The sequence below is a fragment of the Taudactylus pleione genome, unplaced genomic scaffold, assembly GCF_031769625.1.
Source record: "Taudactylus pleione unplaced genomic scaffold, aTauple2 ptg000155l, whole genome shotgun sequence".
NCBI lineage: Eukaryota > Metazoa > Chordata > Amphibia > Anura > Myobatrachidae > Taudactylus > Taudactylus pleione.
This window is the reverse complement of record NW_028284557.1, coordinates 7,130,763-7,138,483: the sequence shown is the minus strand read 5'-3', so window position 1 is coordinate 7,138,483 and position 7,721 is coordinate 7,130,763.

Here is a 7,721-nt window from a genome sequence, read left to right as displayed (position 1 = left end):
GGGACTGATTCAGAGGCGCTCACAAAAAGCAAGCGTTCGCTCTGAATCAGGGCGGACGGTTTTTTTTTTACCCGGCCTCCTGGCCACTAGCTAAGATGTGGGTGACCACCCACAGCTTTTGCGAGCGGCCAGGTGGTCGCGACCATCGGGCTTGTGACGAGACCCTTGCGGTAGGGTCTTGTTCCCGCAAGTCCCAGTGAGCTTCCTGCTCTAATAGAGCAGGAAGCTCACTACTGACACCACGAGTGATCAGTAGGGCTGCCCACAAACGGCAGGCGTTCCTTCAGGGACACCTCCGTTTGTCCAGCCACCCCGTCTCCAAAACGGGGCGAGCTGTCGATCAACATCGACAGCCGCCCCGTTTGTAGCGAGCCCCGGAGCGAGTGAATTTCTCACTTGCTTCAGGGCTCAAGCGTGCGCAATGCCCCACCATCAACCCGCTTGCGAGCGGGTCTGAATCAGACCCAGAGTACATAAGGTACGACTCCAAATGCACCGGAGGATGGTTCGATGATTATACACAGTGGTGTGTACTGAGTACCCAAAAGTGCGACTCTGGACACACCGGAAGATTGTTAATTGTACACCGTGGTGTGTACTGTGTACACAATGTGTGACTCCAGATGCACCGGAGGATGGTTTCATAATTTGTACACAGGTGTGCACTGTGTACACAAAGGGCGACTCTAGACGCACCGGAGGATGGTTGGGGAACTTTGTGCACTGTACACTTTGCACATTGTATTGTGTGCAATGTGCGACTCCAGACGCACCAGAAGATGATTGGTAGTTGTACACCATGGTGTGTACTGTATACACAATGTGCGACTCCAGACGCACCAGATGATTGGTAGTTGTACACCATGGTGTGTACTGTATACACAATGTGCGACTCCAGACGCACCAGAAGATGATTGGTAGTTGTACACCATGGTGTGTACTGTATACACAATGTGCGACTCCAGACGCACCAGAAGATGATTGGTAGTTGTACACCATAGTGTAGCGTTCCCGCTAGGCTGTTTTAGCAGGGCGCGGCGCCCTGCCCTCCTTCTGGAGGGCAAAAAGCACCCTGCCCTCCAGGAGGAGGGCAAAAAGCGCCCTGCCCTCACAGCCTGCGGGAGCCGTTCTCACCCACATGCGGTGACCTGGTCACCGCCGGAGAATAGACGCCGGGCGCATGCGCCCGGCATCTATTCTCCCTGTCTGCAGGGCTTGGGGGCTGCCCGGCGTGTCCGTAAGTGCCGGGCACGCCCCCAAGAGTGACGAAAAGGGGACGCGTCTTATAGACACGCCCCCTTTTCCGATGACCACGCCCCTTCTCGGTCACGCGCGCGCCGCGTGCATGCCCTCTCTAGCTCCGGCGCCCTGCCTCCCGCCGGAGCTAGAAGGAACACTAATGGTGTGTACTTTATACACAATGTGCGACTCCAGACGCACCAGAAGATGATTGGTAGTTGTACACCATGGTGTGTACTGTATACACAATGTGCGACTCCAGACGCACCAGAAGATGATTGGTAGTTGTACACCATGGTGTGTACTGTATACACAATGTGCGACTCCAGACGCACCAGAAGATGATTGGTAGTTGTACACCATGGTGTGTACTGTATACACAATGTGCGACTCCAGACGCACCAGAAGATGATTGGTAGTTGAACACCATGGTGTGTACTATATACACAATGTGCGACTCCAGACGTACACCATAAGGTTCGTAATTGTACACTGTGGTGTGTACTGTGTTCACAATGTGCGACTGCAGACGAACTGGCAAATGGTAATGGGAAGCAATAGCAATACTTAAGAGAACGAGGAACAGGAACCTGGAGCAGAATAACAAACAGGATACACTGGAAATGACGATGTTGCACAGGCAACTTCCTGGTGTCCAGAGCCCAGTTATAAACCCTACAGTAGCAGTTCATTGGATGACAGCGTCAGCTGATCGAGATTACTGTACCATTAGTTAAGGAAACAGTGAGGTGAGAAAAACTAACATGGCGGCGCCCATGACGGAACCTCGGAAACCAAGACATGGAGCCACACATGTAAGTCCAGAAGCACCTAAGGCAGAATCCTCAGCGCGTCACCCGCCCCGCACCTGTCTGACCGCATGAGAAGTCAGGGGAAGCCGGTGCTAGTGTGGGTAACGGCCGATCCTAGGCCGAACCCTGACAGGGGGTTTCCAAGTTTAGTACAACAGTGCAATGGGGAGACCAAGGCTGGAATAATAGTGTGCTGGCATGTCCAAAGCACATGAGTAAAATGAAATACAGTGTCAGCAAGTAAATATCTTTCACTGAAACCAACGTAATGGTCTATCAGTAGGTAAATCCTAGATGACACTATGTTGGTGGTGCTCCCAGGATATTTATGTGATGCACATGATTACAATTTGCATAGAGGCAAACAAAGACAAAAACTGTTTTTTTGGGGCTCTCTTTCACTGAAAATTATGATGATATGATTAATGGATATGATAGGAAATATAAAACTTAACTTTTAATAAAGAACCCTTGTATAAAATGAGTGATAACAACACTCTTTGCACGATAAAAATCTATTAAATCACATGTATCCTTTAATACAAATTGTTTGGTCACTGACCTATAGGGATACAGATAGACACCCACTAACCATGTTCTAACAAAATAGCATAAATAAAATTTGTATAGGTTTAAGTAACAAAAATTCCAACCTTATACATAAGTTTGAGCCCTCTTTATTGTATTCTTTAAAAAAAAATCTTTATTCTGTGATTGCAAAATACGCACTATAGTGTATTTTTACACATTACAGGAAGTTGGGGTTCTGGTTTATTAAACTGAGCTGGTCCTGTAGGAAGCGCTGTTTCTCCTATGTACAGTACCTCAACATCCAATCACCGCAAGCGGCGTCTTCTCAATCAATCGCCCCGGCAGAGTCTCCTCACTACAGCTCCAAGAATCCCCCTAGTGCTTGCGGCTCCTCATCCCTCTGAATTTGCTTCCGTAGCTGCCGTCTGCTCCTCGTACTCATTCAGAATCTGTCTCCCCCAGCTCTGCCTGCCCTGTCTCAGACAGACTCATAGCAGTCACTCTTCCTGTGCCCCCGGCTCACTCAGCCACACTCCGGTCTCTCTGCCTCACACTCGGCTCCAGCTCCTTCCCAATCACTGTGCCTCAGTGGGGATGTTGGACTCGGGCGGTGGAGGTGTCAGCCACGGGCAGGGGAAGTTTCGGCTGTGGTGCAGAACATTGCAGACACGTTGGTGCTGCAGAAACACATCGGGAAGCTGGTACCACTGCTGGTGGAGAGGAGCTCCCTGAAAGGTGAGGACCCCTGTCCCTGGTGTTACTGGCTGACTTTGTGCCCCTGTCACTATCCGGCTGTGACCTCTTCCCCTGGTATTACTGGTCAGCTTTGCGCCCCCCCAATCCTGACTGTAACTGTGCATTCCTTCACTATCCCCGACTGTGTATTTCCCATTTACACTGACTGCTGTGTGTATCCCCCACCTTACCCCCAGCACTGCCTGTCCCTAATCTCCTCCTTGCCATCAATACTTCCCCAGCTATCTACCCATGCCCCCTTCCTACACCCAGCACTGCCTATCTATAACCTTCTCCTTGCCCCAATAATGCCCCAGCTATCTAACCTTGTCCCCTTCGGACACCCAGAACTGCCTGTCCCTAACCTCCTCCTTGCCCCCAGTAGTGCCACAGCTGCTATCATTATCTCCTCCCTACCCTTAGTACTGCCCCAGCTGCTATCTACCCTTGCCCACTTATTACCCCCAGCACTACCTGCCCCTATCCTCCTCCTTGCACCCAGCACTGTCGCAACTACTGTCTGCACTTACCTCTCCCTATCCCCAGCTCTGCCTGCCCTAACTCACCATCTAGCCCCAGCTCTACCGCAACTTCTCCCTGCATTTGCTCCCAGCTCTACCCCAACTGCTGCCTGCCCTCACCCCCCATAATATGTAATGAGACCCAAAAACAGTGGAATAGGACCCCAAACTTTTAAAGTGAGGGGTCCCTGTGCTCATAAATTATTTTGCTCAGCGTGATCACTGTTTATTTAAAGAGCATGTAAACATACATATAAGTGCAAATAGCCTCAACAATGAGCCACATTTTCAAATATATATATATACACACATACAGTCAGGTCCATAAATATTGGGACATTGACAGAATTCTCATATTTTGGCCTCTATTCACCACCACAATGGCTTTGAAATGAAACAAACAAGATGTGCTTTAACTGCAGACTTTCAGATTTAATTTGAGGGTAATTACATCCAAATCAGGTGAACGGTGTAGGAATTACAACGGTTTCTATATGTGCCTCCCACTTTTTAAGGGGCCAAAAGTAATGGGACAAACTAAACAATCCTAAATCTAACTTTCACTTTTTAATACTTTGTTGCAAATCCTTTGCAGGCAATTACAGCCTGAAGTCTGGAACGCACAGACATCACCAGACACTGGGTTTCATCCCTGGTGATGCTCTGCCAGGCCTCTACTGCAAATGTCTTCAGTTCCAGCTTATTCTTGGGGCATTTTCCCTTCAGTTTTGTCTTAATCAAGTGAAATGCATACTCAATCGGATTCAGGTCAGAGGATTGACTTGGCCATTGCATAACATTCCACTTTTTAGCCTTAAAAAAACTCTTTGCTTGCTTTTGCAGTAGGCTTCGGGTCATTGTCCATCTGCACTGTGAAGCGCCATCCAATGAGTTCTGAAGCATTTGACTGAATATGAGCATATAATATTGCCCAAAAACACTTCAGAATTCATTCTGCTGCTTTTGTCAGCAGTCACATCATCAGTAAATACAAGGGAACCAGTTCCATTGGCAGCCATACATGCCCACTCCATGACACTACCACCACCATGCTTCACTGATGAGGTGGTATGTTTTGGATCATGAGCAGTTCCTTTCCTTCTCCATACTCTTCTCTTCCCATCACTCTGGTACAAGTTGATCTTTGTCTCATCTGTCCATAGGATGTTGTTCCAGAACTGTAATGGCTTTTTTAGATGTTGTTTAGCAAACTCTAATCTGGTCTTCCTGTTTTTGTGGCTCACCAATGGTTTATATCTTGTGGTGAGCCCTCTATATTCACTCTTGTGAAGTCTTCTCTTGATTGTTGACTCTGACACATATACACCTACCTCCTGGAGAGTGTTCTTGATTTGGCCAACTGTTGTGAAGGGGTTTTTCTTCACCAGGGAAATAATTCTTCTGTCATCCACCACAGTTGTTTTCCGTGGTCTTCCGGGTCTTTTGGTGTTGCTGAGCTCTCCGGTGCATTCTTTCTTTTTAAGAATGTTCCAAACAGTTGATTTGGCCACACCTAATGTTTTTGCTATCTCTCTGATGGGTTTGTTTTGATTTTTCAGCCTAATGATGGCTTGCTTCACTGATAGTGACAGCTCTTTGGATCTCATATTGAGAGTCGACAGCAACTGATTCCAAATGCAAATGTCACACCTAGAATCAACTCCAGACCTTTTACCTGCTTAATTGATAATGAAATAACGAGGGAATAGCCCACACCTGTCCATGAAATAGCTTTTGAGTTGATGGTCCCATTACTTTTGGCCCCTTAAAAAGTGGGAGGCACATATAGAAACCGTTGTAATTCCTACACCGTTCACCTGATTTGGATGTAATTACCCTCAAATTAAATCTGAAAGTCTGCAGTTAAAGCACATCTTGTTTGTTTCAATTCAAAACCATTGTGGTGGTGAATAGAGGCCAAAATATGAGACTTCTGTCAATGTCCCAATATTTATGGACCTGACTGTATATAAATACAATGGAAATCAGAACATATAAACAGAATCAATAGAAAACAGGGTACTAGGAGGTATTCGAAGGGGCTGAGAGGATGGGTAGGAACTTTCCACTGTAGATCTCAGAAGGAAAGCCAAAGCCTGTCTGCACTAAAATCCACATGAAATTTGAGGGTCAGATGTGTCCACCGTGTCATGCGGGTCGTTTGTAGGTCCAGCGGAAAACCTGGATTGCTCCATATGGGTGTAAGGGGAGATATAGGAGAGTTGATGGAGAACTTAATAGAGTATAGATTCCACTGATGTAGTAGAAATTTAAGAGTAGGGGGAGGCTGAAGAAGGGGGGTGCCTCTTTTGCAAGCCCCCAGAGAGAGAACAGATCTGGGAAGTTAATAAGGCTGGCTTCAATGTCAAGCCAGGAGGTTGTTCCAGAAGGAGAATAGGAGGAAGCAATTTGGGAGAAATGTGTAGCCAAGTTATAGAGTTTTAAAATCTGGAAGACCCCTACCACCTCCGGAAATATGCTTTTTAAGGATGGCAGAGGATAACTATGGCGGAGAGAGTAGGGAATGGCTATAGAGAGTATCTGGAATAGATAGAGCCATTTAGGAAGAATATTCATTTTGACAGAGATGATTCTACCCAGCCACGAAATGATGTCTTCCAAGACATTTTGCAAAAAGTTGTGGATAGTTTTCCTACAGGAAAGGTCCACAGGATTGATGGTAGCACACACCTTTCCTTCTCCGGACAAGTGTTTTTTCCAGATGCCCCAAACAATCTGAAAAGGGATTCATCAGAGAAAATAACTTTACCCCAATCCTCAGCAGTCCAATCCCTGAACCTTTTGCAGAATATCAGTCGTTTTTCCTGGAGAAAAGTGGCTTCTTTGCTGCCCTTCTTAACACCAGGTCATCCTCCAATAGTCTTCGTCCTGTGTCATGCCAACGGTAAAGCATCCTGAGACCATTCATGTGTGGGGTTGCTTCTCAGCCAAGGGAGTTGGATCACTCACAATTTTGCCAAAAAACACAGCCATGAATAAAGAATGGTACCAAAACACCCTCCAAGAGCAATTTCTCCCAACCATCCAAGAACAATTTGGTAACAAACAATGCCTTTTCCAGTATGATGGAGCACCTTGCCATAAGGCAAAAGTGGTAACTAAGTGGCTCGGGGAACAAAACTTCTAAATTTTGAGTCCATGGCCAGGAAACTCCCCAGACCTTAATCCAATTGAGAACTTGTGGTCAATCCTCAAGAGGCGAGTGGACAAACAATAACTCACAAATTCTGACAAACTCCATGCATTGATAAGGCAAGAATGGGAGGCCATCAGTCAGTATGTGGCCCAGAAGTTGATTGACAACATGCCAGGGCGAATTGCAGAGGTCTTGAAAAAGAAGGGTCAACACTGCAAATATTGACTTTGCATAAACTTAATGTAATTGTCAATAAAAGCCTTTGACACTTATGAAATGCTTGTAATTTTACTTCAGTATACCATAATAACATCTGACAAAAATGTCTAAAAACACTGAAGCAACAAACTTTGTGAAAACCAATACTTGTGTCATTCTCAAAACTTTTGGCCATGGCTGTATACTAAGCTTTGCCAGAATCAAAGATTGTGGATTGAATATGCAGTCTGCTACAGTCTGAATGTATCGAGTATTGAGCTACTGATGAGCCTGACATCAGTTACTCTCCAACGACATTCTCTACTATCCACGTGGGCATAGAGGGGAAAAATAAACCTGTGGTAACAAATTGCTTCTTTTGGTGGCATTTATGGGCATGGAATCGCACTTCCAGGTACAAATACTGAAGATCAATACACCACCTGCTGAAGGGTGTTTATCCACTACCCTGTGACGGTGTGTGTATTTAAGAGTGTTCCAGTTTCATGGGATAGTGTGGCAGTGTGT